The sequence below is a fragment of the Psittacula echo genome (genome assembly GCF_963264785.1).
Source record: "Psittacula echo genome assembly, chromosome: 3".
In the NCBI taxonomy this organism is placed as follows: domain Eukaryota; kingdom Metazoa; phylum Chordata; class Aves; order Psittaciformes; family Psittacidae; genus Psittacula; species Psittacula echo.
Window position 1 is genome coordinate 111878841 of NC_137736.1, and position 23875 is coordinate 111902715.

Consider the following 23875-nt stretch of genomic DNA (forward strand, 5'->3'; position numbering starts at 1 on the left):
GATAGAAATCTACCATGTTGTGAATTGTTTTCTGTAGCATCTTTGTAAATTTGTGTCACTGCAAGAGTAATAACTTAAAAATAAGCTGTCATGATAATTTCAGTGATTTAGTATCTGATTTATACTATTTTTACCAGCAAGCTGTGGATAAAAGGGCCGGTTCTACTGTTCTCCAGAAAGTTTTGATCTTCCTTAGGCTACTGGGGAAATTACAGTGCAAATAGGACATGAAGTAGTAGCTGCTGAGTCTGACAGCAGTTTCAGGGAGGGTGTGCTACTGCAGCAGCATAGCACCATTCTGCTACTCCATCAAGGCCTGGGTGAGGTCTGAGCAGGAACTTAGACTCCAGAGCATTTTATTCAATTATGTTTGCCATCAGGTTCCCTAGAGAGAACCAGGATGGATGCTATAGTCAAGTGGGTCATCTGCCTCAGGCTCTGATAACTTGAAGATTCCCAGCCTGGGTTTGTCTTGGGGAAAATGAGCTAAACAGGCTCCTATGAGATGTTCACTTTCTTGTTTGCTTTTTCTCAGGCTGTACTGTTGAATCTCATATTCCCAAGGCTCATGATTGCTGTAAAAAGCTGCCTGAAGCATGAGGCAGTTGTTTTCATATTAAGGACCCACATTTTGAAGTTGTTATTTTTGCTTAAATTGAAGGAAAGCACCACTATATTAGCTAAAAAAATAAGTAAGTGGAAAAGCTGCCACCCTATCATTATTATATTCTTAAAGTAAGGCTTTCTGCTAGTTGCTGATGTTCTTCAGACAGGTAGCTCTCATTTATCCTAGAGTCACAGAATGGTTTGGGTTGGAAGGGACCTTAGAGCCCAGCCAGTTCCAGCCCTGCTGCCACAGGCAGGGACACCTCCCACTAGGCCAGGTTACTCCAAGCCCTGTCCAACCTGGCCTTGAACACTGCCAGGGATGGGGCAGCCACAGCTTCTCTGGGCAACCTGTGCCAGTGTCTCCCCAGCCTCACAGTAAAGAACTTCCTAATATCTAATCTAAATCTACCCTCTTCTAGTTTAAAACTCTTACCCTTTGTACATACTCCACCTGCTATTCTCTTCTCTTTTGTGTTTTCCTTTGACATAAGACTCTGAGGTGCTGCATTTAGTGCAGTTTTGGTGTAACAATGTTGGATTGTTGCTTTGTACTTGTTAAAATACCTGGAAGAGAACAATGTGGATTTTTGTTGCTTTGCTATAAAATGAAAATAGCAACATTCAATCTAAGGTTTATTTGGGCCAGTTATTTTCAGATTGTTCATGAATCTAAACAATGCATTATTCCCAGAGTTGTAATCAAATGTGATTTAGTGGGATTTTACATATCGAGTTAAAGTAACTTGGTTTAAATTTCATACAAGTTTTGATTGGAAAATAAGTTAAAATAAACAGTAACTCTGATGGCAAGAGATCACAAATCTCTTGCAGTCTATGAAAGAAGAAATATTTTGATGGGTTCCTTAAAGGGTTCTGTCTTCAGTTGAAATTTCTTCAGCATTTCCTGTCTTCTACATCTGTATTTTTATCATTAAGGTGTGTTTTTCCTTTCTGATTCCAGCTGGATTGCTGGATGAAAAGATATTGAGACACGGGCTGCTATAGTCTTACTTTAAGTATTGCTGTTTGGGAAGCAAGATTGTTAGTATCCTAGCTAAAAGTGCCATTTTTGACCCTCACAAATCAAGACGGTCTAATCCATTATGAAGGAACATACTTGAAATCCAAGCTTGCTGACGTCGTAATTCTCAAGTGCCCATTGATGTACCTATGTGGTAACATTACTTTTCTAGATGTTGCATTTGTTCATGTTGTTAGAAGTGCAAAGGAAGGGTAGCATGCTTCCTTCAGGAAAGTCATGCTGCTACACATTTAAGAACATTTAAGATTTTCTTGTGTCCCAGATTGCAAAGCCAATAATACAATCCCAGGATTGCCCAAAGGAAATCTTTGGAAAAGAGTTGTCTGTCATTATTGAAGCTGATGAATTTGTGGTTTCGAACGCTCTGTCCTGCTCAGTGATCAATCCTGCACAACGTCCCTGCTACCTCTGGTGATTCTGAGACTTATGATAAAGTGTGTGTGAAGTACTAGAGCTATAATTTCAGAGGACTTTGTGGTTGCAGGATGTGGTGGCAGCTACAAACGTCATCACCTTCCTTGGTGTCTTGCGTCCTTGGTGTGACCAAAGTACTGTACACAGAGAGCTCAGAGTCACATCACACAGCACAGAATGAGTATGTTGGTTATGTTAGAGAAAGCAGTCTGAGCTCTTGATGTGTGGATAGATGTAAAACATTCATTCCCAGTGCTCAGGCTGTATGTGCCTTTGTACATGTGGTCTGAGCGCAGCTGGTGGCCTGAAATGGCTCTGGTGCATGATATTCACATAATATTCTGTGTTGGCCTAGTCAATAAAGTAAATGGAGCTTTAGATAGTGATTCCTCTTATGCTACAGTAGGTGCCCTGCTGGGTTAACTGAATAGTTCACTATGTTCTAGTGACTCTGTTGGTTAGAGACCAATACCTACTATTATTAATTTGAGTATGTAAAAGGAGTCTAACTTTGACTGAGAGAAGTGCTTGATGGAGGTTTAGCCATCAACGTGGCTATCCCTATATTGTATTTGTCTTTGTTCCGTGTGGATGCAAGGAATCTTTCAAATGTTGCAAGGTACCTTTGTGTTGAATGGTGAATTTACAGTCAGAAATCAGAGGTTTCTTTTGCTTGCGTTTTCATTTCCAATCAGAAGGGATCAGAGCACTGAACTTCAGTCAGCCGGCAAAGAAAACTTGGTCAAAATCAATGTATTTCAGTGAAATGGCTCAGCTTTATTGAAACTACTTGCTGAACTAAATTTTGTGGCTGATGTACTTAGCAGTTCTTTGCTTATTGTATGTTGAAAATTAATGTGCTATTCCCCTGTTTAATATTTTTAGCCAGTTGTGTTTAGAGTGAGTGATAAACAACTGCCCATGTAAAGCAGATCTGGAATGCTTGAGGTTGAGTCCTTGCTTGGCCCATGCTGGTCGTAGGGCAAATTACCTACTTTCTCTGCCCCTTGCTCTTGGCAAACAGTGAGAGGACCACTGCAAGCAGCAGCAGTTCTGAGAGACTTGGTTGAGATTATGCACAGTGAATGCTTGCAGTGATTTCCAATCAGGTTGGTTGAATTTAAAGCTATGTACTGCTGGCAGTTCCTGAGAACTCGGGGTGGGGGAATGTTATCTGTAATTACAACATAGATTCAGATTTTAAAAGCCCTAAACAAGTTACTACACTTGTGAAAGCAGAGAGTAGAGAATTTGGCTGTTCTCTTTTACAAACAGCACATGCTTCTTGAGAGGTTTCTTTGAACCGGCTCTCCACTTTTCCTGATGTGTAGTCTTTTGTGGGAAGCTTTTGGGCTATTTTCTTTTTAGAGCAAGCCAGAAACAGATGATACAAAATTCACCTCACATCTGTGTGAATAGTTCTTGTCTCTCTATGTAGCTGTCTGGAAGACTGTGGATAAATGGCATTTTACGTTTCCTACTGAATGCAAAACCTTTTAAAGCTTTTGGTTAAAACTGAAAAAGAGCGAAGCCCTCCAAGGAAATCTTAATCCTCAGGACTTTCATCTTCACAGCTCTTTACAAACATTAATTTCTTATATCTGAAGGCTTTGACCAACACAGCTCCCTCTGACAGCTGCAAAACTGCTCTTGCTTTGAACCAAGTGAATTTATCTTCAAACCTAGGCACGTCCCCTGCCCCAACCCAGTGCTTGGACTTTGGGTTGCCGAGTGCCCAGAAGGTCCTCTGGGATCCCAGCTCCATGACCACCGCTGAGATCCCATTCACTTTAGCTGATCACATCCTCCTTGAAGTGCTCCTTGTCCATGAACACTGTTTTAAATGATTTATGACTGCAAAGTCTTTTTGTTTTTAGCTTTTGTGTGAAGCTTCCAAATTGAATCTCGGTGGGAACTGCGGTCTGTGATAATTTTGTTGTCTTCCTCTCCACTAATGAAAACCAAGTTCAGTCTTGTAGTTAAACTGTGGTTGTCTTCCTTGGAACATTTGTGTACAAATCAAATAGGAATACAGGTAGATGAGAACAGTAATATGATTCTGCTGTATTAAATAATTAACCTTTAAAAGGTCAGTGAGTCCCTACCTAACAAAACAGCAGTGCTAGAAAGCCTGGACTCTCTGGGCTCCACAGCTCCAGGATCTGGAGGCTTTCAGAACAGGCTGAGGAACACTGTTTGGGAATGGCATGAGTGGGATGACTCTGTTTTGGAGCAGTGGAGTGCACTACATCACTGAGTCCCCCATGGCCCATGGTTTTTAGGGAATTTGTGCACCTCTTTTGCTTGACAGTTCAGTTATTTTGTCACAGGAGCGTAGGATTAGGAAAGGGGTATTTTTGTCACCAATTCCAGGGCGCACGTTGCCTGCAGTACATCTTCTAATTTGAGGATGCCACTAAGAGTGCTTCTGCCTGGTATGATGCTTAGCATCTCTATATGTGAATTCCTCTTACTGAAGTAGACTGGCACTGCCTGTTCCTGGGGTATCCTTGGAGATCTTGTACTGTTCCCTTTCCTAATAGGTGGGAGTCTTAGGGACAGGACCTGCTTATTGGAGACTGGATTTGTGGTTATTGATCATCTTCCTCTTCTCAGAGAAGAGCATTATGAAAGAGAACAGGTCTTGCAAATAATCTAAACACTATTACTCACCTTCTTAGGGAGCGTGTTCCACATCTGGATCAGCTTATTAAGGATATTTACTAACGAAGGCCTAGTGTGGTTACACAGCAGCCAATTATTTTTTGCACCGAGTTCCTGCTTGTTTAGTGACAGCAGGACCTTTTAAAACTTCAGGCCTGACAACTTTGTGTTAAGTCTATTATTTCAGTTCAGCCTTTAACAGCATGTCTAAACCCCAACCTGAATCCCCAAATATAATCACATTACAGACCAATTATTTTGCTTGCTGAGTCACTTTGTCAGTTTGACAGCATGCCTGGCAGAAAATTTTGATTCCTTTCAATTCTTTGATTGAAGAAATTAATTCAGAGTTTTATTTTGTTTGGAGATATCAAAGTCTGACTCTCCCACTGACTCATACTCCCTCCCCACTGATAGTCACTGGTGTGGAGATTCATTTGTGGTGAAGGTAATGAGCAGTCATGCTTCTGGGCAAAATCCTTCCTATTTCCATGCTGGGGTGCAGATCCCTGTTCTCCCTGTATTTGAAGACCCGCTTCCACCTTATTGCTTGTACTAGCCAAAGTTGACTGTATTTCTCTCTAGCAGCCATGAATGGCCAATGACACAATTTGCCACAAAGAAGGGGTTGATCCTTATGAAGGATGTCTTCCTGATGGCTTGTTATTTAAAACAGGGAATGCAAAGATGTCTATGGAGCTTGGGAAAAACATCTTTTAGATTTGATCAAGCTGGTCTTGAGTTTTGAAGTTAGCAAATACTCATAGTGTCTGAACTTCAGAATTTTTGGTTGCTTAGAGAAGTCGGGTATCTGCAGCTTGTAGTGAAGACTGAAAACTGTTAACAGAAAAATACTGTCACAAGTCTTTCTCTGTTTGGTGTGGTTTTCCACTCATTGTAATGGTAAATGAATAGTATTGGCCTTGCCATTTTGAAACTGTTTCTCAAATGCAACAAATATATTTTGGTTTAGAATTTATGAATATTGTATTGCTATCAGTACTCTGCAGACCAAACTGGCTGTTGTGCTGGCTATTGCCCAGTCACATAACTGGGCCACCCATGTCATAAAGAGTTCAAGCTCTAGCCAAAAAAACCCAACAGTAACACAGAGAAGAGGAAAATTCATACTTTTCACTCTGATTTTGCTAATGACCCAATGATTAGAGCCTGTGGGGGTTTTCTGCTGACACTGTGCAGTCCTTCCTGTTAAGGTGTGATCAGTACAGGGCAACGTTTAATAGGAGGGATGATGATCCACTTCTGCATTATGGAAAGAAAATGATTAAAGATATCTGTAAGGACATAACAGGAATGTGTAGGGATAAAATAGGAAGGGCTGAGATGTGAAGTGGATCTAGTGACTTGTAGGATCATAAAAGACAGAGAAGCTTCTACACCTACACTAAGAGGAAGGCAACAAAACCATGGCACCAGTGCTGAGTTAGGAAGAACAGCAAATAATGGATGGTGCCATAGACAGATTAAGTAATTTTGGCTTCTAACTTTGTAAAAAAGCTTAATTCGTCCAGATGATAAACACAATTAACTTTTCAAAGGAGAAAATAGTTGTCAGGAATGAGGAAAGAAGAGGTAGAACAAACTTCGATAACTTGCATGCATGCCAGTCTGAAAAATGACCAAGAAACCCGATGGTTTGGAGTATTCTGGGAGATGTGAAAATACTGTTACCACAACCTAATAAGTATTTACAGGGACTTTCAAGTATAAGATACAGTTACAATATGCGTAAAGTTGCCTGGGCCGATGGACCATAGCTTGATTCCTTTGGTCAAGAACATTTTAAAACAAAGAAATAACAACAATAACAAAATAACAACAACAACAACAACAAAAAGAAGAAACAAACTTTCAAAATGCATGAATTATTTTACATTTTCCCCATGGGAATCTTCACTCTTCCTTCAAGTTACCTTTCCCTCTGACCAAAGCTTGCAGTATTTCCGAGTTTGCTGTCATTATGCAGTCTAAATAAAATGAATCTGTGAAAAAATACGTTCAGATGGAGCTTTACTGCCAGAAAAAGGGTGTAATTTTCACTGTCCTCCTGGTGATTTGGGCAGCAGAAAGGTTCTGAAGTGCACAAACCCTGCTCTTCGTGCTGGATAATTTTGTACCCTCTTGTGGCCATGAGGCTCCTTTTTTAGTCCTAAATTCCCTGAAGTAGATAAATCACATCTCTGAAGAAGCAAAACGCTCAGATCCTGAAAGTCATCTGTGTGCCCTCTCCCTGTAATCAAGTGATCCACATCAGTTTCCAAAAGGATATATTCAAATAATTTTGTGCTTTTATGATTTCCTTCTCTTTCCACAGTGCTCCAAATCTCACCTGTGACAGTTTATGCTGAACAGCTCCCGTAGGCAGACAGGAGTCCTACAGGGCTGCCTTGTCACCTTTGACAAGCTTTGGAGTATCACAGAAAAATGGTCCTTGGGAATTAAAAAAACCCCAGCTGCGGTTCTGTGTCTGCGTCTTCAAACATGTTCCTTCTGCTGGGATAAGCCCTCTGAGAGGAGAAGTTGCTTCAGTACTGAAATAATGTGTGTATTCTTTCCAAGGCAGGAATCAGTGCAGGTCTGAATAACTCAGTAGTTGTCTATGTTTGTTCCCCACTAAATAACAGAGCTACTTGAAACTTTGTACATACACTGTCCGTACATGGAAAGAAACTTCTTTCAAATGCCCATCAGCATCCTCTGGAAGAGAACCTGATGTGCATTTGTGGATGGTAGGTGCATTTCAGACAAGGCATCTCTTGAGCCTAGTTTTTATGACAAACAATTTACCTTTCCTTCTCTGCAAAGCCACTGAAGACAGTGTTACTTGTGCTGGCAAGTAACTCTCAGCCTTTGTTTCTTCTATAACTTCCAGAATTTTCTTGGAAATGAATTCTGCAGTTTCCCTAAGAAAAGTAGCAAAAAGTGTAGGCTTTTCACTGCTCAGTGGTGAGATGCAAGGAGTAGAATATATGTCACCTTCAATTTAGGGGGGTGACTTAGCACTAGTATAGAGAAAGTGTCTGTCTGTTACAATCAGTACAGTGAGCAGAGTCAAGAGAGTGATTCAGCCCGCTGAGTGCACGTAGTATTTTTGGGATGAGTCTGGACTCTAAGCTGTGTCCTGACTGGCTCTCCATGGGCTGTAATGAGAGCTTGGAAACCTTCCTTACATGTAGACATCTGCATTGTAGAAATTCAAATCCACAAAGACTGGATTGTAGCCTGTATTTCCATGCAGAAAAATATAATAATAATTTTGTTCTGCCTTATAGGAGTTATATCCTATAGAATCTAACTTTACCACCATGAGTCTCGTAACAGGCATCTGAGTAGGACTGAATTTTCTTATTCTAAGATACTGGCCAAATTGTGTCTCCTTAAAGATGGGGAAGTTTAATATGTTTTATGTATTGAATGTTTAATGTTTATTGATATGGTTTAATGTTCTAATGAGGGATGGGGACTGCAGGGAGAACCAAGGGCTCCTCTTTCTGAAGGTGCAGCATCTTAAATGAGGCCAGCCCCTACTAACTTGAGGGTGTTCATATAAACCAATGGTTATATTTCGGAAGTCAAAGGCATTGGGCAACATCCCAAGGACTTGAAGAGGAAAACGTTTCAAAAAGCAGACTAAAGAGAAACCAGGGACCTACACTCTTCTAACCTGTACCTTGGAACTGGAAAGAAAGCAAGTAAACATCCAAGAGTGATATACAGGGGTAAGGAAAAACACCCAAAGGATTTTGGAAGTTTCTCAAGACTGTTTTTTTTCTCTGAATGACCTACAGAGAAAGTAATAGATATGTGTGGAATTTTAATGATTCTGTAACTTCCGTATGCAACCTGTGAGGATAATGGTCTTATATAGTAGTGGAATCCAGATTTCTATGATGCTATTAAATGTTGCATGGTTGTTAGGTTTAGGATACATGATTTGTAAAGCATTAACACAACCCTGAAAATGTGAAGAACAGCAAGGAGGTAACTTTGGCAGAAAGGAAGTTGTTTTGAACTTGTGTTCAAATCCCCCGTTAAGACAAAGGACCTCAAAGGACCATTTTGCTCAAGAAGGGATGAGGCACTGTTGGTAGCAACATGTGATGGTACTGGAAGGTAGTTCTGCCATCTTTCACATAAAACTGTGGTGACATACTAGAGATGATAGAAAATAAGGGATTGGCCAGAAACAGTCACATCCTTCTTCTCCTTGTCCCCCTGCCCTCAACGAAAACAGCATGGGAAAAGCAGCATACTCCTTTGTGGCTTTTTTTCCCCTGATTAGAGGCCAGGCTGAGCCCTGTCCCTGACCACCATATTTGTCCTATCTTCTTGTTAAATCCTTTCCTGAGCCACCTCATCATGCTCTGTGTCAGAGCTGCGAGGTCCAAGTACCAGCAGCTGGAGAAGAGACTGTGGGTCCCAGGGCCTAGGGATCTAGCTGTCATCAACTGGAAAGACCTTGTGTATGAGAAGCCTACATGCCAGCAACTGGAAAAGCCTGAGTGTGTTAATAATACCACAATGAATTTAATCCTATATCCGTACATGCTTATATTTGCCACCAAACTTTGAACTGGACTAGCTGGAGGAGACTCGAGGTCTGAGTTGGAGACTGGATAAGGGTCATGGGGTCTGGGCTTGGATGTCAAGTAGACTGAGAGCCTGTGCTGATTCTTGAGGGTTCAGTGAGTGCAGGGTACCTGTGAGATGCGTGAGTGTGTGTGTCTGTTTTGCTAGTAGCAGCAGCCTGGGTGAGCTGATGGATAGGAGCAGTCCTGTGTATAGTAATGGGGGCCAGGCTCAGGCATGGACGTTAGGTGGACTCAGGGGCTGTGCTGACATCTGAGGGATCTGTGAATGTACTTGTAAACCTGGCAGCAAAGGCATGTGTGTTCTCATTAGCAGGCTTCAAACCTGGTGAGCCAGAGAGGAGGGATGGGATTGAGCAATCTGTGCCTGTGTGTGAGCACCGTTGTGGGGATGCTGGCAAAGGCCGTGTTGTCTGTGGCAGTCTGCATGACAGCCTGTGTCAGTGTCCTCTATGTGTGCCTGGGATACACTCTCAGCGCTGCTACTGGCCAAACCTTCAAGCATCTGAGATATTTGAAGACTACTTTGTAGTTGACTGGCATTCCAGAAGGCTCCAGGTCTAGGTTATCAAAGGCATGGACTTAATTAAATGACTCTCTTAAAACAGTGGCCATATGGTATCCTGCTTCCCTTGACTGCAGTGACATCTGCTAACAATAAAACAAAAAACAAAGTCATGTCAAAGGTTGTGTGTTATTTCCCTGAGTTTCAGGAAACATGCTTTCTTAGAGCTCCCACAGCACCACATGCAATGGCTCATTGCGTCTGTTTATTCCTTAATTACAAAGCTTCTATGTGGGGGTCTCAGTTTTATGACAACAGATCTCATTGCCATCACTTTCATAATGACTCTGCTTCATGGCATGGGATTAGGCTCAGGGCAAAATGTACCATGGGGTTTCCAGTGATTGAAACTTCCGTCATCCACAGCTTCAGCACCACCTGACTCACAGTCGAGGAGAAATGAGAGGAAAGTTCTGGGGATACTGCTGTAGATGCCAAGCAGGAGCAGCAATAAACCTGTCAGGTTTAAGGCAGAGCTGAGTGATGTATGGTGATACAGCCAGAACCACATAAAGCGAAAGGCCACTACTTTCAGGTACGTTCCATTATCGTGCCCTTCCCACAATGCTGCTGGACCAGACTGTTGAAAATAATGCTGGTTTACAATGTGTAATTTGAAAGCCATGAAGAATTGTTGCAATTTTCCAGTCGAGTGATGTCCAGCCTTTAGCTGAAATCTGCTTAGTAAAATAACCTTATTTTTCTGACTGCCTCTAGTTACAGCCTAATGTGTGCTTCTTCCTGTGGCAGAGCCAAGATGAATAGTTTTGGTGGTGATACTGCTTCTGTGATAGGAGGTCCTGCTAACCCAAAGGGAAGTTAATCCCGAAAGAGAGGCATGGCAAAAAGGTGAAGCTGGTCTCAGAGTTCTGGGAAAGCTAATAAGAGGGGACAAAGGAGCACCTCTGAAGGCCCTGAAAACATGCTGGATGAGCTTGTACAGAGAAAGTACAAAAATGGTGCATGGAAATAAGAAGGAAAAGGGAAAACTGGAAGAGCAATTCAGAGACGAAGCTGAGGGTGAATGCTTTCCCTTTTAGTTTCACTCCTGGTCTATATGAAAATTAGAAGAGACAAAGGAGTTTTGAACAGGCCTGCCATTTCTTCTAATTTGAGGTGAAACATCCTCTGCAGAGTCCTATCTCCTCTTCGGGGTATGCTTCTGGGAATCAGTGTGCCTAACTGAGGTGGCTTTAGGCCTTGCAGAGAAAACTGCAATTGCATTAAGTCTGCTTGCTGCCTTACTACAAACAGAAGGACATGCATTTGGGGTGGTTGCTGAGCTTGTGAACTCCCATTTTTGATGCTTTTGGTTTCAAAGGTGGCATGTATTAGCACTGCATAATTAAAGTGTTATCTTAATTAATCTGGATCTACAGATCATAGTGCCTCTGAAATGCTTTTTCTCCACCAATTAGTGATTTTAACAGTGGGGTTGGGTACAACAAAGGCTGCCTTTCCCTGGCAGGGAATACGCTCTAGCTTCTTTAATGTGATTTTCTGCAAGAAAATAAAATCTCATTTTCTTTTTGAAAATCTTATTTGGACAACCTTTCTTTGTGAAACTGAACCACGAGGAGTTTCTTTAGACCCTTAACTGAAGGCTGCATAAAGATACAACTGACACATTCAGGCTAAGGAGCTGGAGGTGACTGTTTTCTACCAGCCTTTTAACCAAGCTGCTGTGGTTGCCCAACACAGAAGCTGCAGCCCAGCAATAAAGGTTTCCTGGCAAGTCCATAGACAATACTAGCTCTCAATTTGCTTTTTCTGTGGTGTTCAGGACAGCATCACCTAACAAGGACTTACAGTAATCTATCAATTATGTTTTTATATTAAGAAGCTTCAGCACATCTTGATCTGTAACATAATTTATTCCTCCTGTGCAAAGGATTAACTCAGGTTCATGTAGCTGTTGTGGCTGCTTAAGATATATTATTCACTGCATGAAAATTAATGCTGGAGGACCGTGACTCCTAAAGGCTGCTCTGTAGCCATTTTGTGGTCACTGGTTCACTGCTATTATAAATCTTGTATTTTGGAGGTATTTCCAACTAGCTCGTTGAAAATTGCCTCAATTTGATGTTCAGAATTCAGGATGTTGGTTAGAAAAATTATCCAGGAGTCAAAGAAGATGCAGATGCTTTAGTCAAAGGTAAGCTCTCCTGAGACATAACGTTTCTTCTCATAGCTATTAGAGTTCACATGAAAAGCCTTGGGGAGGGAGGCAAGAGCAGAAGCCCCACAGCTGCTTGATGTAGTTTGAGGGTCTAGGTAACTTCCTACACTAGACTCATAATGAGACTGTGCCTTGCCTGGACATCTTACAGCCCAAAGAAAGAGAGGCATAAACTAGTGAAAGCGTTAGGGGAAAACTGAGTTTTGTGGGTACCAAGCCAAACCCTCTTTGCTCAACTGCAGAATTGTCCTTGATAACCTGGAGCAATTCCAGGTGCTTGTATCTTTTTTGCCATCGTTCTGTTGGTATACAAATAGTGAAGCAATGGTCTTTAATCCCCATTACGAGAAAGGCTTGATATAAGTGGTCCTAACAGGTATAAGCAAAACTAGCACAGTTTGAGGTAAGTGAATAGTGAACAGTTTTGATTTATTTTTGTTTTAAACTGAGTTTCTCAATAGGAAATGTGCTCAGTAAGCTGACTGGGGGTTTCATGCTTACTGGGCAGCAAAATCAGCCTGCATTCTGGATCTTTCAGGATGTATATAAAACTGATATAAGTCAAGGTCAGTTTACACAAAAAACAGCCTGGCAGTACACTGTAAGGTGGGACAGATGAGCGCATTGGAATCAGAACCTGACAGTTTGCTGGGAAGTTGCTCTAGATAAGGAAAAGGGCATGTCTCTGGAGATATCATATTCAAATGCATATGAGCAGAGGAGGAAGAGTGTGGGAGAGGCATGCCAGCACTGGGCAGCTGTGAGAGGATCCTGGCTGGCCCCCCGGAGCAGCACAAGGTACCTTGCTGTCTTGCTCAGAGCAATGGATTACATCAGTGACACATATTCTGGTAATTTGTCCTGCTTTTCTCTCCTATCAGGCCATGGTTTTATTGCTTTTTTTTTCCCTCTTAGCTTCAGCACACTAACTACAGCTATTAATGAATGTGTCATGCCAGCAGGGCTGCTTCATTATCTGGGCTCCAGGCAATCCAGCCTGGACACCAGCTCCTACCAGACTGCATCATGTGGAATTCTATGGGCTGTTAATTAGTACAGGAAATACAAATGACAGATTAGGTGAAGATATTGACCCTGAATTTTGCATGGGGATTTTTTCAGCAGAAGACTATGATACTAGCATAAGGAGGGGTTTATGTTCTTTCTCCCTGTTGCAGTTATTGGGAGATGGTATCTGAAAGTGCTACAAGAAGCAGAAAGAGGTGTAATAAAGGCATCAATTTAGGTTTAAAACATCTTCTGTACCCAAGTGGAAGACACAAGATGACACTAAGTAATATTTAGGCCTATTATATTATTAGACATGACAGAGGTGCATTTAGACAAATCTGTATAAGCAGACAAGAAATATTTAGAGAAGAAGGGGAATTGGGTGCTCAGAGAGTAGTTGTTTTTTGACAGGCCTTTGTAGTGAACTGGGAAAAAAATAGCTGCATAATGAGACTTTGGAATACGTACTACAACTGCAGTCGAGACACAGATTTTAGCAAGAGGATGAAATTGTAGCACTTTTCTTGGCGTCCTGTTCTTGTAAAACTAGATGTTACCTCCACGACTCTTAGGCTTGGAAGCTCAGTGAGAACAGCAAATGGTGCTGTCTGCTTTCTTGATACAGTCAATTTTCTGTTGTGTTTGTTTTTTTTTTTTTTTTTAATATATTTCAAAATCGTGCCAGAGAGAGGAAGAATGAGCCTTGTGATGCTTTGTTCTTCCATTAAGATTCTCCTGCAACAATATTACTACTACAGCTTGGTACTGGGAAGCTTTCTAAAGGTATCCTTATCCCTTGAAATGGCAAAAGGAAACCCCATCCTCCTGCATCACAGCTTAGATAGAAAAATTCCTTTGTTAAAATGTTCTGGTTAACAAGTGTGATTGAATGGCTGTAAAGAGCAGCAGTGCTGGAGCTGGTCCCTCCACAGACCAGTGAGCAGGTAGCCTCCCTAGAAACATGTCCTTTCATCTCCTTCAGCAGGGCCACCTGCAGACCTTGGCAGGGATCAGCTCCTTCACAGACATAGAAAGGAACCTGCTCCAGGTGTTGACAGACAGGCATGGATGGTGTGATGTCGCTCCACTCTTCTTTCCTAAGGACAGCAGCGTTTGAAAGCTACATAAGAGTCTGAGTATCCCTAAATAAGCTTCTGAATCGTGCACAGGGAAAGCAGCTGCACTCCATGGAAATATCCCTGCAAACATTGTGATTGGTGAAGAAGGGCAAAACAAGGAAGCCTCCAATATATCAATGAGTGCTAGAAAGCACAGATCTGAAGTCCCAGCTGAGGTTGATCTCTACTTTTGCTAGAAAATCAGAGGTAATGTAAGAAAGGAACAGAAAAGGTAAAAAATAGAAAAGAAGAACAGAGAAAATATTTAGGCCAAAAGAAATGAGGGACAACGCTGGTTTGCATCAGTAGAGTTTGCAGCCCTGTTTTAACTAATGAACTTTCCTGAGGTAAAGAATTACATCAATTTGTCTTGAAATGACACTTGACAAGGCGAAAAGTGTCTATTATAATCTCATTTAATAAACTGTCCAGCCCACTTAAATATGCTTTCTGTCTTCTTGTCCACTGGAAATGTGCATTAGCAATTCATTAACCTCCCTTCTAATTATGCGGTATAGACAACACTCTGCTATGACTCCATAGATCCACAACACAAGAAATTTTGTTCTATTGCTCAAAGTACATGTTTGTTTCTGCAAAGGGGCACAGACAGGTCAGGGAGATGTAGCTGTTTGTACCCTCCCTTGGATTTACTGAAATAATTACTTGCTTGTTCAGATTAGCCATTACTTCAGTACGGATTTTATTACAGGTCAAAGACACAATGGTGGAAGCAAAAACAAGTCTCTTACCAAAATAAAAAATAACAGATAACATCAGATACAGTATTTGTACTTCAAGGAAAATATAAGTAAATACTTCATTAAAGATGTCTCAGAGGAAATGAGCAGGCTTGGAAGAGCTCTGAACTTCAAGGACATTTACTCAATGTAGAGCCAAATTCAAACTTTTGCCGCTGGAGATGCATTATAGTTTTTCTGAAGGGAATGTGGTGGGCTCAGAGGATGAGAATGCTGATAACCACAAGAGAGCTTCCAGGCTGCAATGTCTCCCAGTGCAGCTTATTTTCCAGTTTAATCTGAAGTCCAACACTTGCTACTTTTAAGGAGGAGACAAGAAACTTCGCAGGGCAGTTTTGGGGCTGGCTGCTGTCATGGAGATAGTTTGAAATGCCCAGTGCCTAGAGATGAGTTCATGCTATCTGACATGCGCATTTTGCAAAGCTTTGAAGACTGCTATTTTCCAGATTAGTATTATTTACTTCAGCTTATATGATCTATAGGCACATTTAGAGCCACTCATTTCAGAGTCTGCAATGTGGCTCCTACCACGTGTATTATGCAGCAGCGATGTCCAAGGCTGCTAATGCACAGGAGGAACCAAACCTTGGAATGAAAATGAGGAAGATCAAAATGATCTGTGTCTTCTTTCAGTACTCTCTGGAGAAGCGCTAGGAAAATTTCCAAGGTGTTTTCTATCCTGCTTTGTTTTATGACTTGTATTTATTCTCTCACTCCAGGAAGGGTGTCGCAGATGTTGTTACGCCCAGCTTGGGGACAGACTTATGACTTCTAAGTGCGCTGCCACCTCACTTAGCATTGTGGCTGTGTGGTCTCCTGGTCTGGAGAGTGGATAGTTCACAGATAATTGGCTGCTCTTGGTGAGACGGGACTTTCTAAGCTTGAGGTGTCAACTGGATTTCCTCATAAGAGTGGCAGCAATCATAGAAGTGAAGAGGGTGTAGAGGGGGGAGGAGGTATGAAACTGGCTGGTGCTTTACGGTGCATAGTTATATCCACAGAGCTGAATCTTGGGTCTGTTTTCTGTCTTGAACATTCACAGCTTCTCCTGTTTCCTCTCTGTCAACCAGTCTGAGCTCTAGCCCCAAATATCCTGACACTGCAGGTAAGAGAAAGTGGATCCTGGCTGCAAAAAACCACCATTCAGCTGATGCTTTTGTTGCTTCCTTTTGGCCGCCTGAGAATAAGGCAGCAGAGGCAGTGGCACCAGGTCAGTGGTCCGGTGATATTCCAGCAGGAAGCAGTGAAAACAATTCACACTAGTAATTAACTCTGCCTGGGGGAGGAAGCAGAAGCCTTTTGTGTTTCTGTAACTTCAGAGTGGGGAGCTAGAAAACAAACAAAGAACTAATCTCAGCTTTATGTTTCCCTCTCCTGCCTCTTATTAACTTTTAACCCTTCCAAAGCGATGAACCTCCTTCTTGAGTCAAAGAAAACCTTCCCAGCATTAGGACTAAGGCATGGACTGGAATGAAAATGCTGGACTCAGTGCCAGCAGTTAAATTTGTATTGCTGGGGTGCAAGGCCAATGAGTGCTTTTGCATAAATGCACTCTTACACTGAATTTCCCTGAGTATCCAGTGATGTCTCCAGCATCCTTGCTAATGAGCATTTTCTCATCTCTGAAAACTCTTTCTCTACACCCTGTGCTTCTTTTTCTCTTCTGTTAACGTCAGTCCTCCAGTCAGGAAGGGAAGGTACCAGCTTGCAAACCCAGAATGAGTTTTTCATTAAGTTAGATTGGAAAGTTGGGGTTTGAACTTCCCAGTGAGTCTGACAACTTCTTAGCTGGTTGGCTTTGACAGCCAGTTGTAGGGTCATGTTATGTGGCATAATGGAAGGCAGGATTGAATTAGGCTTGACGGTAGAAGTGAAGACATGATGGCCAGTGCAGGACAAAGGGCAGTTCTGTATTTTTGCAGATATATAAACAAAAAATAAGTATCTCTTGATTTTTTGACAACTGAATCCTCCTCACTGTGATGAAAAAGAACTGCAAGTGACAATGATAAAAAAGTCTTTGAAAACAGTGCAGGTGCTCAAGATAATCAGAAATAGGTCTTCCAGTAACTTTGAAAGTCATGTTATCCATCACTGCTATGACCTCAGCACTTCCAGTTTGCAGACATCTTAGACCTCTTGAGTACTTATTATCAGTTCTAGTTATTTACTGCTAATACACTTGGATTTTTTTTCATGTCTTTTCTAAAGTTGTTTTGACTTTTACCTAACCTTTCCTAAGATTCCCAACCCCCAAGAGTGGTTGGAACCATCTGAGCACAGATTTTGTTCCACTATAAGCACTGATGTAAATAAATAATTTTAAAATGGCCACATCTGCTATGATATTCTTTTGTACAGTCAGCTGGCCCCGCAGATTTTCTGACAGGCTTCTGAATCTTTGATGTGAAGAAATATTATTAGTGTTAATTCCCTTTGCCATTTGTTCCTCAAAGTGCTTTTTATCCTGCTGTGTTTTTACATGCAATCTGCCACCAGATATGTTATTTCTATTTTTTCCATTTGGCCACAACTTCAGCTTTCAGTGTGTTCTGCAGACTCACCTTATGGTTTAACACTGCCTATTTCCTTTTACCCTTCCTCAAGTTCTTGTTCATAAGCTGTGTGGTCCTGTACTCTAGTGTTTCCTTTGCAGACTGCCTTTTGTTAGGAAAAATGGAGAAGGACCCTCTGCAGGGTCTGCGTCCATGGTCTGTCTGTGGGCAAGAGGCAGAGAGAGTCAACAGCTACTCTGAGCACTCCTGAGGACTTGGTGACCGAGACCTGCAGCATCATCTCAGCTCTGAGACGGCAGAGACAGATGGGCATCCTGCAGCTGTGAGCCTGCCTCGGGCCAACGAAAGCCTCTACTACTTTCTATTAGATTACTCAGAATATCTTTAAGAAATAACATGCCACTGAGGACCACCATAACACAGTTACAGCTGCTGCCTGGGGAAGCAGGAAGACAGGTCAACAGCTTTCCCAGGGGCTTGTCTGCCTTTTACCCAACTGTTCCCACCCAATCCATGAGCAGAAATCCTGGCTGCAGCTGAGCAGGGAGAGATGCCCTCATGGAGAGCTGAAGATCTGAAGAGAGGGAGGGTGCCAAAGTGAATTGAAATTAACTGGGAATTAAGTGCTTCTCTTTGTGTATGAAATCTGCTCAGAAATGCCTTGCAGGTGGTGAGCCCTGGGGACTTACTGACGAGCAGAGTTTTGCTGGTATTTCATATCAGGCAAAGCCATAGCTATCCTGGCACTATGTATTGCTGCCAGCTCTTGCTAACTTTGAAGAGCGAAAACAAACAAATTTGACAAAAGAATATTTCCTGGGGAAAAAAGCCTTAAAAACTGTCCTGGATATGACCATGAGAAACTTGATCTTTCTTTGAAGTTGGCTCTCTTTTGAGCAGGGTGCTCAGGTTTTGTGAAAAAGCTGCCTGCTGAGATGTTGTCTAGGATTGAACTGGTATAAAACTAGATATATTACAGTGTTACTGACCTAACTGCAATGGCAAAACTCTTATCTCGACTTGCCCTCTAAGTTAATTCTGAACACATTTCTCTCCTGATTTATGCTCTTCCTTCCAGTTTACAAAGTGACTTCTCTACTTGCATCAGTTTCCAGACGCTATCTCATCCCTTCCCTTCCTTACACTACACAGATTTATCCTTTTGAGCTCTTCGTTTACACCTCTTTCTGATATTTTCTGTGTTGTCTGGGAACTTTGGACATTTGAGAATTAACCCCCTATAAGTGTTGTCTGCAGTCTCTAAATTCTTCTTTAATAACATTCCTCCAGTCTCAAATCTGAGTTTTAGGTATTCTTTAAGCTAATACACAACGAGGGCCTGTTCGCTGATTGCAAACAAGCAGAAGAAAAGAAAACCAACAATGAAAATACATCAAGCACAAAGGAATTCTTCTTGTGAGACTGGATATTGAAAGCACAAGGGCAAAAGGGAGATCATGGAAAAGGAGAGCTTTTTTACTGTGAATGTGAATCCCTTGGTATAGCCACAGAAGGAACAATGCATAATCCCTCCTGCAGGGGGTATTGTGCCCCAGGAACCTCCATGGGCACAGCAGGGACAGAGCTGTGCTGTTGAGCCTCTTTGTACTGACCAGGACAGAAGGAGAGCAGGCAAAGGCAGCTGCAGGAGGTTTGCACGACGACTGCACATCTTGAGCCTACTGAGAGGGTAGTTGCTGGGTAGCTCCCAGCAATTCATACTCCAGCAACATGGGGTGATACAACCTTTATAACCATCCCTGCTTTCTGCTCCTGTGCCATCTGACAGCAGCTGTCAGGGTGACAAGAGCCACTGCTCAGTATAACAGCAAGACAGGAAAACTGGCCATGTTTGCTGAGAATGAACTGGGACCGTTGGGCACCTTCTTGAAGTTCACTGATAGGAGAGCTGGACATAGACTAAGTGTAAAGTAGGTCCTTGCTTGGCCAAGCTAAGTTGTGGCCAGAGAGCTTTTCTCTTTTCTGGACTGATGGCTTTTTCCTCCTGACCCCTGATGTCAGCAGTATCCCCTTTTTTGTAGGCTCCACCAGCCACTGCATGCACCAACCTCTTCCATCTTTCAGCATCTGTCTGGGACACACTGGTATATGAAAGGTGATCTTGATTTGGTGGGTATGTGAAATGCCTGTGGCATAAGGACACTCATTTCTGACTTGCAGCTGGCTAGGACCACTAAGATGAAGTAGATGACATGTATTACGTGTTACTGATTTTTTTTGTCCTCACATGGGAAACAAGTAATAACCCAAGTTTAGCTTTGTTTCCTTGTACCTCTTGCTTTGTCTCATTTATTGTTCAGTTATCATGAATTCTCTTGCCCTGACCAAGTCTAATTTCTACAGAAACGCTTGGTGAAGAATGACCAAGGTAGCTTCTGGAGAGAAAGTCAGTCACAGGGAAATGCCAGGCCAGGTCATTATTAATGACTGCCTATGAAATAAATAACAAGCTTATTAACTTTGCAGATCGCAGCAAGCTGGAATAGGCTGCGAGTACTTTGGAGGACACAGCCTGAGCTTCACAAATGGTCTTGTCAAATTGGAGAAGCAATTTGAGAAAAATAGGCTGCAGTTCTGCAGGGACATGTGTGAGCTCCCACCTTACACAGAAATAAGCAGTGCATGAGGAAAACGTGCATTAACATCGCTCTGCAGAGAGGGGCCTGGGGGTCACAATGGATCAAAGGCAAAGCATGAGTCAGCGGCGTCAGGCCGTCTCTGTGCCAAGATGTATGAACTGAATTACAGCCTGCAAGACAAACGGAGTGAATTTTGTTCTCAGCATGTGTGAGCCCCCGGCAGCGATGCTGTGCTCAGCTGAGGGCACTGAACTTCCAAAAGGATGTGGCCCAGCTGGACAGCGTCCAACAGAAAGCAACAAAAAGGGTCAGCAGTGTGGAAAACGTGACCTGTGGGGGACGAGCGTGAGAGCTCGGACCATATAACCGGGAGACGGGAGGACTGGGGAAAGGGAGTCATGGGAAGAGCAGTTCAGTTAGGGGTCTGCAGCCAGTGTTGCTATGGGAGGATGTGTGAAGGTAGTGCAGGGAGCAACGGGAGAAAATGTATCCCAGGTTTTTCTGTTTCCTTCTTTACTGGGCTGCCTCCCTGCCATATAAAACCAGATTGGGTGCCAAGGTGGGCTGAGGAGGGACAATATAGGGATGGAGGGTTCTGATGGCTGTATGGGAGCCCCTGATCAAGAGATGTAAGGAGTATGTTGGGGAGATAGGAATTGCTTCAGGGACTGAGAAACCATCTCACACTAAGAGTGCTGTCACTTGGGATCTGCAGAGCATGAGAAGAGCAGCAAGTCCCTGTGCCAGTCATTACAAATAGCTCTTGGTCACTGTGGGGGGGACACAGGATAAGAACCTGCAACAGTACAAAATATTAATGCACAGAGGAAGCGAATTACCCTGTCTCTGTCTGGCCAAGACAAAGATCAATGGATGAACATTGTAGCAGGCTGAGATTGGACACTGGAGTGCACTTGATAAAAATAGTTATACCCAGGTAGGTTGTGAGATCTCCATCACTGGAGGATTTCTGGTGATGTTTGACGAAATGTGCATCAGGGGTGATTAGAGTGCAATGACTGCTTTGGGGTAGGAATGCACTCCAAGACCTCCTGAGCATCCTTCCGGACCCCTTTGCTCTGACTGTTTTTTGTGCAAGTCAGGTGGCTCAGAACAGGGAACCCACCCTGACCTTCAGCTGGTGAGCAGGGGCAGTGCCTTAGGAGCTGCTTGCTCCTCTGCAGGCTGCACGTGGGACCCAGAGGGGAACAGCATGAGTGAAGAGCCTCATGGGGAGCAGAGCAGCTATCCTAGACATGGCTATGCTCCCTGACCCAACATGCTGTCCATGCTCACCACAGGGACTCTGCAACAAGAAGCTTCAGCATTGGTTGCTGGAGGTGTGAGCGAATGGACTGGGGTGGGAGGGAGATGCCAGTTCTCCCCCTCAGCCATGCATGATCAAGTCATATTTGTCTGCAAGCTTGCTGGGGACAGCTTTCTCTTGGGCCTTGCCTGGCTGCCTGCCTGGGTCCCTGCACTGCTGTGCTCCCAGGCAGCACAGCCTCCATCAGCGCCACAAAGAGGAGTGTGAAATAGCAAGTGACAGGCATTTGTGGGAGCTTCACACCAGCAAATGGGTGAAGGCTGCTGCTAAAAGCATCGCTATAATGTGTTTATTTTCTTTGTAGTTACAGGGTAAAATTGGGGGGAAAAAAAGGAGAATATGAGCAAAGGCTGTTAGACAGCTGGGATCTAACTGTTTACACAAACTGTTGATGGGGAATGTAAGTAACCAGGGTCATATATACACTACAGCATTTGTTAGATTAAGGATATGAAAACATTTATTAGATCACGTATTATTACATGCCTTATGTTTTACTGTTCCTGTAAGCCTGTGCTGAATCAAATTTCCCAGCTCTTCTGAAACTGGCCAGCAGAATGGAAGTACTAAATAATCTTGAACCTTTTAATAAAACAAGCTGGATGAGAGTTGCAGATACGAAACTGTTGGACATCAAATTCCTGCTGCCTGGGGAGTCCTTTTCCTGACCCATAATGTGAGCCTATCAAAGGGTAAATATTCCCCAAGCAGCAGTGAAGAAAACAAACAAGGAAATAAATCCTGCCTAGCACTGACATGCAAGAAGTACCACAGAGCCAGTTTTCTAGGGAAACTCGGCACTTCCCTCCAGCTACTGCATTGCTCATGGAGTTGGGTGAGCTCACGTGTGCCTGCTTGAGCTCTGGCACAGGTCTGGCCTGGTTTGTGCTTAGGAACACCCTCTCAGACTGGCATCAGCTCTTTTCTAAGGTAGGGATGGGAGGTGAAAGGACATTCAGGGACAACAGGAAAAGGAAAGACAGTAGAAACAGTGGTTTGCTTGGGCTGAGTTTCTCTGCCGTTGCCAGATCTGGAGTAATTAAATGAAGGCGCAGGACTTGCGGTGTTTGTGTGAACTGGAGAATGTTCACTTCTGTGCAGTGGCTCTGTGGGACTGGAGGGCCTCCCCACTCTGTGTGCCTGGTGGTGCAGCAGCGGTGAAAACCAGCATGGGAGCAGGGGCAGCAAACCTGCAGCGCAGCAGTAGCAGCCAGTGTCGTGGCAGCTCATCCCCACTGCTCTCTTCTGATAAGGTGGTGGATTTTCCAGTTCGGACCATGTAAGTGACAAGTAATACTGAGTGTTGCCTTTGTTAGGCGTGGCGACCTGGTTCAGGAACGGTGCAACAGCCCACCCCTGGCTGACTGGGCCATTAGCTCACAGACACCAATGTGGTGGACGGCAAATGGCGTTTATTGGTGAGTAACATGGCATTATATAGCTTAGATTTACAACGTCAACTTCCGTCTGCTTACATCATAGGCTAAATGCTATTGGCTATCAGGAGAGGGGCCCTATCTTTCCGTACAGCGCGATATCTTCCGGCCACCAGACCCTGGCTACCCACAACTGAGCCTCCTGGGAAATCCTTGTGCTGCCACCAACTGCAAGGGCTTGCACGTCTCGTTTGGTGAGGCTGCTCTAAACCCAGAGCGCTAATGGGGAAAAGCTTCTTCAGACCTCGTAGGCAAGAACAAGGGGTCTGCTAGTACTTTGAACACTAGGATAGTTTGCCACCCACGGCTATCTGCACAGGAACTTGTTGCTGGACATGCCAGGTAAAAAGTAGAATAAGTCATCATCAAGAGCCATGCTGGGCAAGATGGTTGTGGCCGCAGCCTGGGATCACTGTGGTTGTTGCAGAGGGAAGAGTAGGATGGCCGGATGGTGGCTGCTGCTGGGGAAAGGTCTTTCTGCAGTTACTACCTCCATCTTTCCCATCTCCTCTGGCAGCAAACGGAGAACTGTATTGCCCCACGCCTGTCCCATCCTGTCTTGTTTTGCCAGCAGCAAGGAATGGGCAAGTGACAATTATTGTGGGGAAAAGTGTGGCCCCTGTCAATGTTCCCAAGTGGCCATCTGCCCTTGCACCAGCAAGAATAACAAACCTTCATCTATTCCTCTCTCTCCCAGCTCTGCCTCTTCCTGCTAGTCTTCTTTTCCCATGGTAAACATCAAAGCACACCATATCCTTCTCCTTGGGGTCTCAGAGTTGAACTTTGCTGTGCTGCTGAGGAGATTTGAGACATCGCTGATATGTCTTATCAATGCATGTTGATTTCCTGAAAAAGGATAAAACCCAAGGATGATTTATTGTTATGGTTTATTATCACAACTTGTCTAGGAAAGATGTTTCCAACACCTGGGGAAAGATTTCGGAAGCCAAGCTCTTTAATGTATCAGACCAAGCATCACAGCATCGCATCTGAAGTGTGTCTGTGACTATGCTTGTTCTTTCT